The sequence below is a fragment of the Ixodes scapularis genome, unplaced genomic scaffold (genome assembly GCF_016920785.2).
Source record: "Ixodes scapularis isolate PalLabHiFi unplaced genomic scaffold, ASM1692078v2 PGA_scaffold13__105_contigs__length_92229423, whole genome shotgun sequence".
Taxonomy (NCBI): Eukaryota; Metazoa; Arthropoda; class Arachnida; order Ixodida; family Ixodidae; genus Ixodes; species Ixodes scapularis.
Window position 1 is genome coordinate 39486093 of NW_024609839.1, and position 18483 is coordinate 39504575.

The window sequence follows — 18483 nt, forward strand, 5'->3', positions numbered from 1 at the left end:
TGCATGTAGCCGCTCAACGTCTATACAGGAGAGGGCGCTGCGGTGAAATGCGTATATAATCGCGTTAAACTTGGCATGCATTGGCTCAACGTTTATAGACGAGAGGGCGATAAAAAAAATCAGCACCATCGGCACTACCTATGAACAAAATCAGTATCATCAGCCCCACCAGAGCTTCGCCCCAATCAACATCATTCGCCACGTGGAGATGCGGTCATTTTTTTGCATTATTGTTGTGTTGCATTGTCTTAGGTTCGGAAGCGAATGATCCAATGTCCGAATTACATGTAGTTCTTGCTGCAGCCGCTAGCGTGGTATAGGACACTAGATCTTGAGATGCAACTCTTTCTGTCAGGGATCCCTGGGACAAGCTCCTTCCGTAAGGACCCCGACACTTTCCACTCTTGCTGAGGTAACACTGGAGAGGAGGCGAGGGGGGACTGGTCTCCTCTCACTTTCTCTCCAAGAGAGTTTTCTGCTCAAGTGGAAAGAGTGGAGGGCATTGTGGGAAGGAGCTTGTCCGAGGGATGTACGGGTAGACGTTCCAACCAGAACTCTGCGTTCCGACGTCCCCGCGTGCTTCCGTCTCCTTCTCCCCCTCAATTTCTAGCCAAATAGACTCGGAATAAAGTGGCCCCTGTGTGGTGCGTGTCCCGGCAGTTGCTGACACCCGTTGCCCACTGGCCGCAGGTTCGGAACGAGGAGAGCGGGCTGTGCATCGACACGCAGTTCAAGGGCCAGAACGAGCGGTTCTCGCTGGCGCCCTGCCTCAAGGACCAGCGGGGTCGGTCCGGGGAACAGCAGCTCGTGCTCACCTGGCACAAGGACGTGCGGCCGGCCAAGCGCAGTGTCTGCTTCGACGTGTCCAGCTCGGACGTCCACGCGCCCGTCATGCTCTGGAGCTGCCACGGCATGCACGGCAACCAGCTGTGGAAGTACGACACGGTGAGCATGCCAGCGTTGTACCACCTAGAAGACGAGGCAGCAGTACCACTAGGGTGCCTGGAACGCGTCCGTGACTGGTGTGTTAAGCGTCCTTGTCCACCCGTGTGTCCAAAGTGGTTCTGAGGTGGCATCAAATAACGTCCCAAAAGCTCTTATGTCATGTTGTCGGATGTCCTGATCATATGTTAAACGTTGAAGTTCTGAAGAAGAAGAAAAAAAAGCAGGATAGAACGCTAGTGTCGCTGTCGCTGCGGCGTCCTAACCGCTGGCTGCCAAAGCTTCCGCGGGTGCACTCTAAGAAATGCCTGCGCGTCTACTTACCCGCAAAACACTCGAAGAGCCAGTCTCTGCTATCTACGAAATCAGCTCAGCGAATGGTGAGGCGGAGCACCCATTTAGTCTTAAAAATGAAGTCTGCGCTGTAGGGATTACGCAATGCAAAGCGTCATACTTGCATTGCGTAATACCACAGCGCAGACTTAATTGTAAGGTCTGAGCAGATATTACGCCTCATCATTCGCTGAGCTGATTTCGTAGATTGCAATGGTTGGCTCTTTGAGTGTTTTGCGGCTAAGTAGTCGCGCAGGCATTTCTTAGAGTGTACTGTCAAGCTGGAGATCGAACTGTAGCAGATCAAACGTTTGCCTTGCCCGACACCGTATAGGGATCGCGACCTGCGACAACGTGACACGTTTACGACGTCATGGGCCGGAAATAGAGAGACCACATCTTGGGACGCGGCAAATACACCGGTCGGAGACCCGTTACAGGCGCCATAATAGACCCTTTCCGAGATTTTGAAATGATACATAGATTATGCGCAGCCGCCGTCAGTTTGTCTCACCGCTTCCGGCACGAAGCCCGTGATTGGTTCCGAGTTCGCGCCGAGCACTGACGCGGCACTCGTGTGCAATGCGTTTCGGTCCGAGCACGATCCGAATGCTGACGAAGCGCTCGTGTCAAATGCGTGCTCAGATTGCGTGACCAACTAATGGCAGCCACACATAATCTATGCGTCATTTCGACGTTTCAGAAAACGGTCTATTCCACTTAGAAGAGAAGGCTTGCGCTTTGTCTTCTAAGTGCGTCATCGTTAGTGGACCCCCGACCCACCCGAAGCGGTAGGAAGTAACCCTCGCACAGGCAATTTATTTTACGTGGAATCTCACGGCTGTGTAGTTATATTTAAAGTTATATTTATTATATTTTGAATATTTATTCAAAAATAAATCGAAACTACTTTTTTTTTGGGAAATTTTATTTTTACGCCGAGATGTTTCGGTCGCGTCTTTTTGTGGTTTCCATCCGTGTCGTCACCAGCAGGATTTACCTTGTCGTGAGTCACGAGTTGTAGTCCTGGGCACTTACCATCAGTTCCGATCGACAATTTCGATGGCACGTGTGTTAAAAGAGAACTCCGAAAACTTGGAGTCATCGCGTTCTCAAACCGACACCGTCGAAGTTTACTGTATTACATAAGTTTTGTCAATCAAAGCAAAGATCAACTGAAGACATGGCGTCTTCTCTCTCTCTCTCTCTCTCTCTCTCCCTCCCTCCCTCCCTCCCTCCCTCGCCTCCCCCCCCCCCCCCTGAAGTTGCCCGCTAACATCTAAAGTATAGTCAAACCGGTGTGTCATCTGTTTGCAGTTTGCCGACCACTCGCAGCACAGTCGGTTGTGCGCGAACCTCGTATTGACGCACTAACGACCGTGTTGTTACGCACCAGCGCGCGTTTCTGATGTCGCGTAGCTGCGGCGGCGCTGCTGTCGGCACGGCGAATCTGCAGACGCGTCTCTGACTGGTGTGTTTAACATGGTGTAACGCGTCAAAAAAACATGGTGCCTCGATTTCCACCTGGTGACGTCAGAGAAGTGTCACGCTCACGCCGGTCGCGATCCTGGCGGCGTCCCAAGAGCGGTGGTGGATCTGGCAGACACCTGTCCTGATGCAGGTCGCTCTCCAGTGTGGCATTCCACGGAAGCTTCGGCGGCCATACGTTGGGACGTCGTGACGACAGCAGCGACACACGCGTTCGCTCGTGCTTTTCGCCAGCACTTCTAGAACCCACCGCCAGGATGCGCGATCATCCGACAGCTTGACACTCCGGCTTCCGTGACGTCATTTTGTTGAAACTTCGGGACCGCTTTCGATGTATGGGCAGCACAGGATGTTATTAAACACACCGGTCGAAGACGCGCTCCAGGCGCCATTGTGTGGGCCAGCGGGAATTTGTTTGTAAACAGCGTTTTTAGTCTATACACAACTCTCAGTTCTTGTATAACGCGGTGCACGCGTCTTTCTCTTTGTTCGCAGGTGACGAAGCATTTGTTCCATCCAATCACCGCCAACTGCCTGGACTGTGACGCGAAAAGTCACGAAGTCTTCATGAGTATATGTGATAGTGACGTTCGCACGCAGCGATGGCTTTTCGAACACGTCAACGAAACAGCCCTGGCCAACTGGTGATCCGTCGTACCCCCCCTGGAAAATCAGCGATGTGTGACATAATGACGGTCCATCCTTGGCTTTCGAACTGAAAGCAAACCAAGCCGGGTTCTTCAGCAAGGATGGCGGGACGGTGCTTTTGAGAGAAAAAAAAAACGCACCCATGTGTTCTATAAGGCATTCCGGGGATGTCCCAACGGTGTTTCGAGGGTCGTCCAGGATTTCCCCAAGTGGATTTGGAGAACGTCCCGAATACTTATTGAAGTGGTAGCCCAAGTTACTTCTGGATGCTGTCGGCAGTTTCGCGAGGGAGTTATTCCAGTTTCATTCGCGGGATCTGTCGGAAATACGTCGACGATAGCAGTAAGACGGCGTTGTCTCCGCGCAATGTGATTCTGTGGTCTGCACTGCTGGGAACTTCATGTGTGTCAAAATGTGTGTCTACTCTTCCAATTGACTAAGACGGCCGATGCGTCGAGACAGTTTTCGCCTTCGCGGCTGGACAAGTGCGCGCTCTTTTACGCGTGTGAAGTTTATAAGTGGCCGTGCTTGTGGGCCAGGTATGTAAGCATTCCTACAGCAGTATCTCGCAGAAAGTGCGTAACGGTTTGTGAGACGCTTAAATACGCTTCTCGTGAGTAACTAATGCCACTGGTACGTTGTGGGACGTCTCGCTTGAACCGCCAAAAGATCTCGAGACGGAACAGAACTACAAGAAAACTCGTCGCGTGCCAAGTCCACGACTCTTTGCTTCACTTGCGCGCCAGACCCAAAACTACGATCGGTATTTCAGTAACCCGAGACGAACTTTGAACTTTTTTTTCGATCTTTTTCTCTTTCTTTCTTTCTCTCTCTCTCTTTGTCTGTGACTTTTTTTTTCAAGTGACTACAACTTCGAACATGCTGAAGTCCGCCGTTCAGCCATCCAACGTTAATCATGATCGATGGCCACTCCACGAATGAGCCGAAACTTTCTTCGAACTTTTCAAGCCATCCGTCTCTCGGAAAACGTTTTCTTCCGCTTTTAAGGCGCACTCATCGTAAGAGCAGTAAAACATTCGAAAGGGGCAAGGTCTAGTCCGTTACGAAGACCCCTTGTGCCTGGTATACCTGGTATGCCTGCGCCTGGTATGCCAGTGACTGGTAAGCTAGGGCCTGGTATGTCTGTGCCTGGTATACTGGTGCCTGGTGTGCCTGGGCTTGGTATACATGTGGAGGTATGCCTCTCTAGGTATGCTTGTTCCTGGCATGCCTGTCCCAGTATTCATGTCCCTGGTATGCCGCTTCACCGCCCATCGTTGGGACTGAATCTGCTGTGCATCCCATTCACACCATGCGCAGCAATCCATAGCTTTTTTTTTTTTCTCTCTAAATTTGTTTTTCTTCGAAACTTTGGGTCCGTGCCTTTCGGTTTTAGTCACGAAGCTCAAATGCCTTGGTGCTTTTTGAAGTGTTGGTTGTGTCTTTATATATATATAAACAAATACGGGGCGTACGAGAGCTGAACTTCGATCGTTTGTGTTTGTTGTGAATGAAGAGATGTGCGACTGGAAGGTTATGAGGACTAGGTTCCTCGTTAGGGTAGCGTTTTGGCCAAAATTGATTGTACACTGCGTCGCTCTAATGAAGAGTGCAGCCGATGCTACGAGCCATTCAGGGGAGATTAAAGATGAGTCATCTTTAGCCTGACCCGGCATGCAGCTCCGGTGGTACATGAACGCTCTAAGTCAAGTAAATTGTCATGCTTTCGCATAAACCCGGGTGAGTTTATCAAACAATGCACACCTTAACTTCCTAGAACCTGCATGCTTGTCAAGTCGACCATTGTCGCGTCCAATTGGCTCACAAAGAAAACTACCTAGCGTACTCTAAAGTGTAGATAACGAACCTATAAACAGGGACAGAGATATTAATGTTTAAAATATCAGCTGTCTTAATCTCAGTCTTAATTTGCTTTTACTACCAACGTGATCCTGTAAATCCTTTAATAAGATTTTTTTTAATATTATAGTTACGAAATGCTTAAGAAACGCAGGGCATGGTGATTCCCTATCATCGGATGGATGGATGGATGCTAACGGCTGTATCTTTTATAACGGGCGGTAGCTTGCGCCACCTAGCCTATTATCTTTTCGCGACCAATCAGATTGTGGCAATGGACAGTACGAATGTTGAAGAACGAACCAGGAACCAAGAAGCGAGAAGGTAGTAAATAAACCACGCCCTGCGTTCCTTAACATGTCACTGACTATAGAAAAAATGTTCTGTAATTTAAAGATGCTTTCAGCGAAGGTGTTTTTTTGCTTCTCATTCGGCTGGGACCGTGATACGTTTCGGAAGTGATTTCGTCGCACCGTAGGCCATCGTTTTCCTCGCGCTCTTTATTTTTTATGTCTTTGTTTTATTTTTTCATCTTAGAACAGATTGTTTTCCTTAAAAGAGTTGCGATTGTGTACATGTGTGTGCTTGTGGTACTTCACGTGCTGGTACAGGGTGCGTAGTACTTTCACTTGATCTTGTTACAAGAACCATTCCGATCTTTCACTGACAATTTAAGTGTTCTTGGTGAACGTGCCCTTTCCTTCTTGCTACTCCGTCGAAACTCAAAATACCGACGTGATTGAGACTTGTGCTCGAAAGTGCTCTTCGACAAAGATAAACAAAGCAAAAAATAAAATGGCACGTCGTTATTTTTGATGGAGAGCTAGAAGGCGTTTCTTTAGATGGGGAACGAGTATGGTCTGACGAAAAGAACTTCGAAAATAAAAGTTGTTTTCTTTTTGTTTCCAAGTCATTTGTGTGGACTGCCGACGTCTCAAAACATCAGAACAGAATATTAGTCCACTGAACTGCTCGAAAATCATAAATGCAAAATTATGCCCTTTAAAAAAAAAAAAAAAATTATTTTGTTGCAGTGAGAAAATAATGTCTACGGCCACGGCGGAAGAAAGAAAGAAAGCGTCTGAACGGCGTCGCGACGTGGAACGGGTGTGTCGAAGGTTCGCTCGCACTTCTGGCAATCGCCGTGAGATGGCGGAGTATGACAATAGACCTTAGGGAGCCTTCATACCTTTCGCCACGTCTGTCTTAGGCACGGTGGAAGAAATACATTTCGGTGGTGCCTCTGGCCGCTCTTCACGCGGGGAGCGAGCGGCCAGATCGTGTTCGGGGCTAGCCTAGAACAAGGAGTATAAAAAAAAACTCTGTTTCACCTTATGATGTACCGCAGGAAAGGCTACAAGCGCGAGCTCCTTGCTCTGAGGCACATCCCGGAGGCACAAGCTCTCATGACTTAAGAGCAACTGCCAACGCTATGAGCTCGCGCTCCTAACCTTCGCTGCGGTACAACATAAGGTGAAACGAGGTGTAGTTGTTCCGCGCCGCCGCAGAGGCCGCTGAGGTGTGAGCACCGTTAAAGCCCCTTGATAAAGGCGTTTTTTTACAAGTACCGCCAACCATTGTTGGGGAACCGCGCGAGACACGTGCCACGAGCGGGTGCTCGGCCGCCATTCGCTTCCTAGGGCCGCTCATTTCAGTGCTGCGCCGCCATTCGCTTCCAAGGGCCGTTCGAGACGTGGGTCTCGTGTACTCGCGCATTTGACGCTACTTGCAAGACAGACACAAACACATCGAGGGGCTTTAAGCACCGTGGGTATAAGGCCTCTCCTCGGCGGGCACGGTGTCGGGGGCGTAGCTGACTCGCCTTCTTCGCGGTGTGGTGGTGGTGTGCGGTCAGTGGCTGGCCTCATGCTTTTTGCTTTGGTGCTGCGTCAATCACCGGTGCCACCATCGTGCACGAAGATGAACCTTAACCCGAAGAACAAGTTATGCTATAAGGATGGGAAAGACTTGCTTCGTTCCCAACTGCAATTCGGGGTACCGGAACTGCGCAGAGCGAGTGTCCTTGTTTAAAGCTCCATCGAATGGCGCTCGCCTAGAGCAATGGCGTCGTGCAATCCCGAGGGCCGATCGCAAGTTACTACCTAGTCTCCTCATCTCGTTGACCAAGTGAAGACCAAGCTTGGCAGTCTAATTTCTGTCGAAGACTGGGAATGCGAAGGTGTCTGGACAGAAAAGGCTCAAGAAACCAAGGCTGTGGACTGCATGCTATATTATGTAACTGGGTTTTTGAGCGTGAAAATAAAAAAAAAAAAAATAAAAAACTACACGCTGTTCTGCATGCCGATCAGCTTTCAGCATCGACAAGAACACTTCTGCTGAAGCAGCCCTGACAAACGTGAAGAACAGAGGAAGCCTTATACACCCCAACAAGAACCTTTTCCAGCTACTGAAGAAAGCGGAACAGTTCTTCGTGAAAAATAAAAGCCACCAGACTGTCTACTGGGACACAATCGACAGTGTTCTTGACACATGCACAATAACGTTTCCATGCGGTGAACACAAAGAAACAACTGCCCAGCTGCTCCACTACTACTTCAGCATGCGAATGCGACAACACTGTAAGCATATATTACGATGAGAATCAACAAACAAGCTCAAGAAGTAAAGAAATCAGCGAAGCAGCGCTCTTCTTAGTTTAAGGGCATGGGCGAGAAACACAGGATGTAGGAGGTAGCGTTCTTTGGTAGTATGCAGTGAATTCAGCTTTTATGTACATTTTAAAGCAAAAATACTTGTCAGGTATTTTTTTTACCAGTAAGACGGAGTGCCACCATATTGTGAGAGTATAGATGAAAAGTGATTTATGTCTTATAACCGCTACTATTGTTTGACTTTCAATCACTATGTCATCATGTCAATCAGTATGTCATCATACTGTGTCATCGTTTCAGTCACTATGTCATCATAAATAAGATTGTTTTCAGCTCACAAGGTTGGTATGTTCCATGCTTATTTTATGTGTAAACCATTTGTAGCGCTAAAACCATTATGCGCATGTAAATAATTATTTAGGCCCCACAGTGTAACATTATTAGAATTAATTTTTTTCAATAAGGCAGGAGCAGGGGGGAAAAATCACCCGCCATGCAATGTGTGTAAACAAGTTACGGAACTGTTACCAAAGTTTTTGATTAACAAAACATGCGAGTACGACCCAGGTGTTTACTCTAAATTACTCTAAATTATTGTAGGCCCAGTAGATTATGCCGGGGAATTATATATTTATACGAGTATCTTTGCCACGTTGAGTCATCATCGGAATGTTCTCGTTTAAAAAAAAAAAAAAAGGAACCGCACGGGGAAAAGGCAGTCAGTGCCAGTGCGCCAACATAAATCAATCATTTCACTACACAGTACACAGGGACCGAGTAAAGAATGCATAATTTCCTACACAAGCCCTATAAACAAGCCTTCACAAGCCCCTCTATACGTGGGCGCCATCTATCCCCGTGCGAGTGAAGCGCGCTCGGTCGGCCGAACATAATGTGGTCGCCGCGCGAGACAGAGTCATCACCTAAATGTATTTCTTCCACCGTGGTCTTAGGGTGGCGGCCTCTCGGCCATTTCTGTGCCCAGAATGCACGCGCTTCGATCTCGTTCGGAGCGAGCGCTTAGCTCCGCCGGTGGTTTGGCGCCATTTTAAGGCCCATTTGGCACGCGCAGGCAGCTTTCAATACAACGATGGGTGTCTTCACCCTATGACAGACGCACATCGAGGCACCCTAATATACCTATTTCTATCTTACCCAAGCATCAAGGAGAATGCAGGCATCGGTGTTTCACGCGCCGCACGTGCTGGCCTCAGCAGTAGTGACTTTTCTAAAGCAAATACTTAAAACAAATGGCATCTTGCACGCGCGTTCGTCAACGCTTTATTTGGGTTCTTCGAATCTTTTATACGGGGAAGGTGTGCGCGTGTGGCGCTTGGAACAACAATCCTTGCATTATCCTTGATGCTTGGGTAATTTAGCTATTGGCGGCGAGATGTTTCGGTGGCGCCCTCCTATGGTTCCCTCTCGTGACGTCATTACCTTGCGAACAAGTTCGATGGTGCTTCTAATGAGCATGGTGGAAGCTTGAAGTCATTGCGCTCTCAAAGAAACACTGCCAACACCATCAAAATCTAAGTTCTCACATTACTCTTATTTCCGTCGATAAGACATCCTTTGCTGACGTCATAGTCAGCATTCGGCCAATCGTGGAAGGCTGACCATTGCGACGCTTTCGATCGCTCACGTCGCCAATAGGTCTATTGGGCCTTGAGGAACCGTCCTTAAGCGCGCACAGGTTTTCAAGGCCGCGCCATCGCGAGAGCCCTAAATCAACAGCGCCTCTGCCGGGAGGTGCGCGAAGCCCGAGTGAAAGGTCAGTCCCCTTTCCCGCCTTACTCAGATGCTCCTGTTTTTTTTCACCGCTGTCTACGTCAAGCCTCACTTATTTCACTCTTTAGAATAATAGACCCTTTCCGAAATTCAGTGCCAACTGGTGGCTCATACAGCGAAGTCTAATTTTTGCCATACCAATGTCGGTCATTAACTTGCATTTTTATCGGGCAGCGTCCCTTTCGTCCCTTTCGCAAACCAACGGTTGGCGAGGAAGTGTTCAGTGTTCAGTTCTTTCTCGATCCCTTTCAGTTTCGATGGTGACAAACATACAACCGGTCAGAATGATGCTCCAACCTCCGTAGGCGCTTCGATAAAATAATACCCCCAAAGGGCTTTAGGGCCAATTGTGTGCCGCTTACAGAATCTGAATTAGAAATGAACAGACTGAATCTGAGTTAGAAATGAACGTTTACGAAGCTTTTGTCCACTCGTGTTCGATTCCTGCGTCGCACCGTACTAACTCGAATGTATACACCTCGCATCATCCACTTAGAAGCATCTTTAAGGCCACGGTCCCACTGAATGCGGCAGTTTATGTAGTTTTTGGCAGGTCATTACTCATCTCCTTTTAAATACTGTTTTGTGGGATTGATGTCATTCGAAAGGCAATGCAATCCTCTTTCATTTGATATTATGTCTGTGTTGGTTTATACTGTTCATGCGCATTTGTAGCGTTGCGAATATGATGGCGCGGACCCTCACTTGCTCCGCTAGTTCATGTTTTATGAACGATCCATTAAAGATAGCACGGTTCCAATATAGCAGTTTTGTTAAGATGATGTCGGAGCAGAATGTAACGATACACTTTTTTGGTATTTGCGCTACTTTGTTTTTTTCATCCCTCCAAATATTGCCCTAAAATTGACATTTTTCAGCACAATTATGTTTTTAATGAGACGCGCTAGGGCAATGAAATTAGCTACAGATGTAGTGCTTATAATTGGTAATATGCAGAGAAAAATTTAATGTTGTGTAAAATTTTTTTGTTTAGATATTTTATATCAAACGTAGCACTTTTTTGTGCTTCGTGCCATGGTACTTCAAATGCCGCTGAGGAAATAATTAAACTATGACAAAATATTTTATAACATTTAGAGCTACAATGGTTGCCCAAGAGGTGGACGATGGATATTTCTTATTTTCAAAGTCATAACGCTCCAGGAGAGTTTCAAACTTACCTGTTTTGACGCATATCTTTTTTGGACATCAAACCGATTTATTGGCATCTAATAATATTTATTGTTTGGAATAGATATAAATTGCGATGTATTAACCTTTCACAATGATCTTGCTTTGGTTTCTTAATAGGTGTAGAGCTTAGCTAATTTTAAAAACAATTAAAAACTGTTTGGCTGTTTTGTTGCGCTACCTGGCGGATGGCAGACAAACTGCTGATTTCTAATGTTCGAAAAATTTCCGAGGGCGGCGTTGGCGTCTGTATCATCATCAATCTCCGTGTCTTTTTACCCCCACATTTAAAAAATATATTGGAAGATTTATTATCGATAACTGAATGGTTTAAGTACTGGGCCAGGCTAATAAATCCAAGACAAATAATTACACAAGCGTAGTGTGACATAATGTGTTCATTATTCGGTATGATTAAAATCAATAAACAATGAAGACGAAGATGAAAAGAATACACCCGAGTTCACTTCATGCCTGGAAGTGCGATCGAAGCAACCTGTTCTTTCTACCATTCGGCAAGCTTTTCAGCATTTATACCCATTAGTGACAGTTAATCGGTATACCGCTACCGGCCGCTGTGGCGATGACATCTGTCATCAGCCCCGCTGGCGCTGTACCGCAAGAACATGCCTCCTCAACAATTCTACGCACCTCCCAACCTGTGGTAATACCAACCGCAGTATCCCATGACTCGGGTTCAAGCCTTGCCCAAACAAGTGACATACCTCCGAGAAGACGGCGCGCTGATGAATATCAAGAGCCACCTGCTCAAACTATGGAACATCAGCAATCCATCACCGATGAGGAGACACCTTTCACTGAGGTGATTTACAAGAAGACTCGCAAGGCTGGCATTCCGGTGTTGTTCAAACTCAATGATCCATCCCAGTCGTTCTGGAAGGTCAACCCTAATAAGTTGGCGCAAGAAATCGTCGCAACATCCCAAGAGAAAGTCCTGTCTCAACGAATTGACAAAAATGGAGGACTAACTGTCACTGTGGCGTCCGCCGAAGCAGCGAATAATTTGCTAAAACTAAACGCCCTCGCGGGAATCAAGGTGGATGTCGTTGTACCACAGTCGTACTCGAAAAATCTGGGGAAAATCTGGGGTGTGCCACTTGACTACAGTGATGATCGACTCGGTGAATACCTACGAGACGACGGAGTCATTTCTGCACAACGACAAATGAAGTTCACACGACGGGAAGATGGTCCCGTAACAAAACATCCACTGACAACAGTAATCCTTAAATTCCGCGAAGACCTACAACTACATGCACGAATCAAATTTGATTCCACAGTTTCCCCATGCAAGAACACTGCGAGGCACCAACTCAATGTTACAACTGCCAACGATATGGCCACCTGGCTCGCGACTGCCGCAGCTCACGTCGCTGCAAGATCTGCGCAGGTCCTCATCACCACAAAGAATGCCCGACACCACGTGAACCGCAATGCGCAAACTGCGGCTCGCGCCATGTATCAACCTATGCATGCTGTATACGAAAACAGGCGGCGCATGCTGCTAAGAAAAGCGAGCTTTTCTATGGCAAACCTACTCCACGGAAAGCTCCAGCTCCTAATCCGGATGTTATCAAGGCAAGTGACAGAATGACCACGCAAAATAAAGCATCACGGCCCACCTTTTCCGACGTTCTGCAAGGAATTCCAAGCGGCACCAACACAACACCAACAGATCACAAGACAAGACAAGGAACTTCCCATGTCATACCACCAAACTCAAAAGCAACTGCAGATACCGAAGAGGAAGCACCTTCCCATGTGGATAATCGACGCCGTCCTAGTTCTAGAACCGCGCATCACATTGAGTCTGCCCGTCCAGATCAAGAAAGCAGTGCAAAAGCCATCCTTCACATGTTCCTACCTCTTATGATGGAAGTCATAAAAGAAATTATTAAAGAATACCCGAAAATCGGTTCCAAATCATCCATCAAAGCTCTGTTGGCCATGGAACCACTTCTCAACGGCATTCAATGACTCATCTAACTGAGGTATACGCCACTTCCATTTTATTACAATGGAATGCACGTCACCTAATGCCAAAGCGCAGCGATTTCAAGGATTTTGTTAGTCGCTACAAATTCTCGGTTTTAGCAATCTGTGAAGGCCACGTATCCGAACAATTTCGCCTGCCTGATTACGTGCTATATCCCTCAAACGCTCAGCTCCGTTCCTCAAGAGTAATGTTAGGTATAAGATCCGATCTTTCATCAGTAGAAGTTGTGAGCGACATTGATAGTTCTGGAGAATTTGTTGCTTGTAAGGTACGCATTCGTGGCCTGGTATTTAATATTGCTTGCGTATATATACCACCAGGAAGCACAACAGACTTACAACGCCTAGAAGGTCTCATTGCCTCTTTGGATGCACCTTACATACTGTGTGGAGACTTCAATGCACATAGTCCAACCTGGGGCAGCTCGCATACATCAAAGAGAGGATCAATGTTAACTCAATACACAATACTCATTTCAAACAACCTTTGTGTTCTAAACGACGGATCTCCGACATTCCTTAAAGGAGACGGATACACTAGTTGCTTGGACTTGACCATTTGCTCTGCAGGCTTGGTAGCTCAGGCCAATTGGTATACCGACTGCGACACCAGGGGAAGCGATCATCTACCTATCTATATAAGTCACAGAAAATTACATCCATTTGTGAAACATAGACATACAGTTTTAACTGACTAGTCCAAGTTTCGTGCACTGAACGCTGACGCAATGACAAATTTGAAGACACTAGATGACTTCGTTTCTGGGATAAAAATTAACCTTGAGAAATCATCACAAACGTTAAAAGTCCCTCAAGGACATCTAGGGGTAGATCCTGAGTACCAGAAATTGCGTGCTCAATGCCGACAGGCGGAACGAAAAGCTCGAAGGAGCGGAATACTTGAAGATCAAATGAAAGCCAGACGAATTCAGACGAAAACAAAACAGGAGCTCGAATATTTGGGAAAACGCCGATGGAAGAGTCTTTGGGATTCAATATTACCGAACACCCCGAAAATACAAGCATGGCGCATAGTTCGCTCATTAAAATCGCCGGTGTTACAACGCCAACCATTGCGCGCGCTGGCACTTCATCGAGCTGTTAGCGATATGAATATAGCAGAAGAATTTTGCAGAGCAGTGACGCAACACGTTTCTACAGCGATAGCAAACACGGATCAGAAAACCCCATCCCCGCGGCTATCAGCAGCTTACAACCATATCATGAATCTGCCATTTAACAAAAGTGAACTGAAATGGGCATTGAGAAAGCTCAGGCGAAAAAGTGCCCCAGGATCTGATGGTATCACTCCGGCTGCACTAACGAATATCGGCAAACACGCAATGTCCTTTTTACTGGATATGTATAACCAATGCTGGGCTAGTGGTTGTATACCCCTTGTCTGGAAAGAAGCAATTTTAGTGCCTGTTTTAAAACCTGGAAAATCCCCTCTAAGCATCTCATCTTTTCGTCCAGTGAGCGTCACCAGCGTGCTGATGAAGACGATGGAACATATGGTCTTACAGCGACTAAATTGGTGGTTAGATTCCAGTGGAATATTGCCGTTCCAAATGACCGGTTTTAGGCGGAATATGTGAGCTATGGATTCTGTACTCGATCTTGTGACCTGTGTAGAACACGAACGCAGCATTCACAAAATCACAGTAGCAGTGTTTCTAGACATTCAGCGGGCATTTGACACTGTTAGCCACTGCCATGTTATCGAACAGCTTCAGCGACTAGAAGTAGGTGACCACCTAGTGAACTGGATGAGTGATTTCCTCCATGATCGATCGGTGTACACACGGACGCCCAACGGTTTTACATCAAAGCACTATGTTTCACAAGGAGTTCCTCAAGGAAGCGTATTAAGTCCCACATTATTTAACCTTGTATTGACAGAACTTCCTGGTCTATTACCAGATAATGTATCAATTTCCATGTATGCTGATGACATATCTATTTGGTCATCAGATGCTAATCCCAGTGCAATTCAGACTCGTCTCCAGACTTCACTTCTAATAATTGAACAATTTCTCATTGAACGAGGTATGTCGATCTCTGCTGAGAAATCTGCGGTCCTTCCATTTACACGACGAAGACTCAATAACCTTGAACTCGTGCTTGGAGGGAAACCTTTGCCTTTGGTGAAGGCTCATCGTTTCCTAGGGGTGTACATAGACCAAAGCCTGTCTTGGACAGCTCATGTAAAATATTTAGAAAGTAAGATAGCGCCATACATCAATATCTTACGCTGCTGCTCTGGAACCAGATGGGGTGGCTCTTCGAAAGCACTTTTAACTCTCCATGGAGCACTCGTTACACAGTCCCTTTTGTATTCACTTCCAGCATTATGTGGGCTCTCCGGGACTCTTGAAACGCGACTCAAACATCTGATAGCCCGCAGCCTCCGAATCTGCTTGGGAGTACCAAGAGCCGCAGCAAGCTCCTTGGTGGTTGCAGAAGCTCACGCCCTCACAATACCGATTCTACGTGAACGGGAAACTCTCCGACATTTCATTCGCCTTCTTACGCGACATCATGATCACCCACTCGTTGGAACTATCCGCCGTAGGACATTTTCCAGTGTACATAAGGTAATAATGGCTAATGCAGATATAATTCCCGCAAACTTCGCACTCCCATATGAACCTCCAGCTGCGCTTTGGACATTTTACTCTGCAGATATTTCTACATCAGTACCTGGAGTTGTGAAAAAATCGACTTTAAACCAAACCACGTTGAAGCAAATGACACTTTCAGTGCTTTCTGAAGCCCCAGATGACGTTACTGCGGTCTACACGGATGGGTCAACAAGCCATTTATCATCTACAGCAGCGTTTATAATTCCCTCTTTAAATATAGAAAAAAGCTTCTTACTTTCACACAAGACAAGCTCAACTAACACAGAACTATTTGCTATTTTGCAAGCGGTTCTCTACTTTACTCAGAAAACAAGTATTACCAGTTGGACTCTCTACACGGATTCAATGAGCGCACTGAACATGATAAAATACATATCACCAACAAGTTCATCTATTGCCATTAATATTTGTTTCCACCTTTCGAGAGCTATTGAAACTGGACATAAAATTAATTTTCAATGGATCCCTGCACATTGTGGCATTCAAGGAAATGAAGCGGCCGATCGAGCTGCCGAAAATGCCCACAATATAAATACCAAGACTGCAATTACTTTCACAAAAGGAGATACATTAAACCTGCTCATTAAACCTGCTCAGCGGCGCGAGCAAGGCCACGAGGGGAACGTGATGGTGCTCGAGCCATCCCACTGTGAACCAATGTTTCGGCCACCCCACGGGTGCGTGTCGCCATCTATTGGTTGAACTAACGCCTTGTTCAAGATGGCTGCCGTGGGACCGCAGCCTTAACATCTTCATCAGTCACTAGAAGGCCGTCATCGGTACGACCGAGACGTACGGTAAACTAAGCATACAGCAGGTATGCTGAGTTTATGTGGTATGCATACAGCATACATCTCAGCATGACCTAGTGTAAGCTCAGCATAGGGTAGTGGCAGCCCAGTCCCAGTTTTTTGTTGCGAACGCCGCCATTTTGGTGCTTGGTGCAGAGATTGCGCGTCAGGCGATCGCTATGATTCGAAATATGTTTTAACATTTTTAGTGGACGGGTAACAGTTTGTTGGCCATTTCAGGTAAGGTATACCGAAAGCTCGCGCTTCAAAACTTAAGTTCCCTGGGTTCAATCCCCACACCTGCCCGTATCGATCTGGATGAGCATCGTACCGGCGTGCGTTCGTGTATCACTACTGCGTGTTGCACGTTAAAGACCCCAGGCTATAGCGGTTGTACCGCACTGGCTAAATTGCTCAGCTGAGAAACAAGTCGCCCGTTGAGGCAGGCCAAGTCTAGGCTGTACAAACGCGCACACACCAGAGAAGCTTTCAAATAATTGGCAACGATGTTTAACAAAGCAAACTTAGCTTGTTTAGACTATTGCCATTTCAGATAAGGTTTGAAACTGACAACAGTGTTTTCAGCACCAAGATGGCTGAAATGTTGTTACTCTAATGTTTAGCTTGTTTAAACTCTTAGTTGCCATTTCAGATAAGGTTTCAAATAACTGCGAACAATATTTTTCAACACCAAGTTGACTGAAATATCATTACTTTAAAGCTTATCTTGTTTAGACTATAGCTCGCTCTTAAAGTGAAAGAGAATATAGGAAGTATTCACTGGGCGCCATATTTGTGGGTACTGTCTAGAGCGCATGCTCGGAACGAGCTCACATCAATACACGTTTGCAAGTCCGGCTTCAGGGCGCTGCCATCTTGCCTGTCTGGGGTGCGCTTGGACCAGTCATAATCCGATTACGAAGCCTTGCTATGGCGTCGTAATCGGATTATGGCCGCTCCCGAGAGCGCACCCCACTGAGGAAGATGGCGGCGCCCTGAGACCGGACTTGCAAACGTGTATAGGCTGCTAAAAACGGCACTCTTGGTGGTGCGGAATGCACGTTGCGAAAGAACTGTGGAAGCTCGCCATCAGCACGCGCTCAGCACTCGCGCACACAGCTATGGCCGCCAGTGAATACTCCCTGTAGCAGCAATAGATTTTTAAAGTAATCGATGGTAAAATATTTGTTTATTTCGAGCGTGTCCACGGTATAAACTTTGATATTGAAAATTAGTTTTATTAACGGACCTCACTATTTCTGTGAAAAATATACGACAGGATATCGAACACTCCCGCTCCTATACTTCTTTTCACCTTATGTTGTACCGCAGCGAAGGCTAGAAGCTCGAGCTCATAGCGTTGGCAGCTGCTCCTAAGTCACGAGAGCTTGTGCCGCTGAGATGTGCCCCAGAGCAAGGAGCTCGCGCTTGTAGCCTTTCCTGCTGTACATCATAAGGTGAAACAGAGTATAGCAGTTCACTTCCGAGACTTCGCTAGTAAAGAGAAGACTTTCACGCCTACGAAGACAATCGTGGTTGCCGTAACGAAGTTCCCTGACAAACGAAAAGAGAAAAAACATCGAAAATAAGCGAAGATAATAGAAAGGAAATGTCCCATTTGCTACAAAAAAAAAGAAAGAAAAAGAAACTCAAGCAGATATACGAAGAGAATACTTTTTTAAGCGCGTCGTCAGCATGATAAACGAACCAACCCCGCGGTGGTGTATGGGGTTTCCTTTTGAACGACGTGCTTTTCTGTATGGTCTATACATTTGTGTCACCGAGCTCCTTTTCATTAAACAAGAAGCCTGGCAACTCAAAGAAAAACAGCTTCTCTCAGTTCCGTGGTCTGGGCAATAAGATAGACAGATGAGGAGCAAGAAAAAGGGAAACAAGCTTTTTCTTTGTTGCTTTCTGTCTTGCGTTGTTTCGCCTTGATGTTTCGGTCCCCCTTGACGTTAGTATGGGTAGCATACAAGTAATCTAATGTAAAAAAATATATATATATCCCGATTTCCCGCGTAAAATTGATGGCGAGCAATTATTCTAACTTTCTCCTTTTTTTTTTTTTTTTCTTTTTAAAAAGCAGGAACGGATGAGGCTGGAGACACTGCGATTGGGGGCCGTGCAGCCGTCTTCTAAGTTTTTGTTTTTGCTCGGATGTCC

At 46.6% G+C, this 18483-nt stretch overlaps 1 long non-coding RNA gene and 1 pseudogene across 1 annotated transcript; one reads left to right on the forward strand and one right to left on the reverse strand.

Annotated features, from left to right (window-relative positions):
* Positions 1-308: 308 nt before the first annotated feature.
* LOC121835535 lies at positions 309-6175 on the forward strand. The gene is made up of 2 exons (XR_006077657.1): positions 309-945; positions 3259-6175. It is a non-coding gene; the product is annotated as an uncharacterized LOC121835535 (long non-coding RNA).
* Positions 6176-14091: 7916 nt separating this feature from the next.
* Positions 14092-14565, reverse strand: LOC120838901 (annotated as a pseudogene).
* Positions 14566-18483: the final 3918 nt, after the last annotated feature.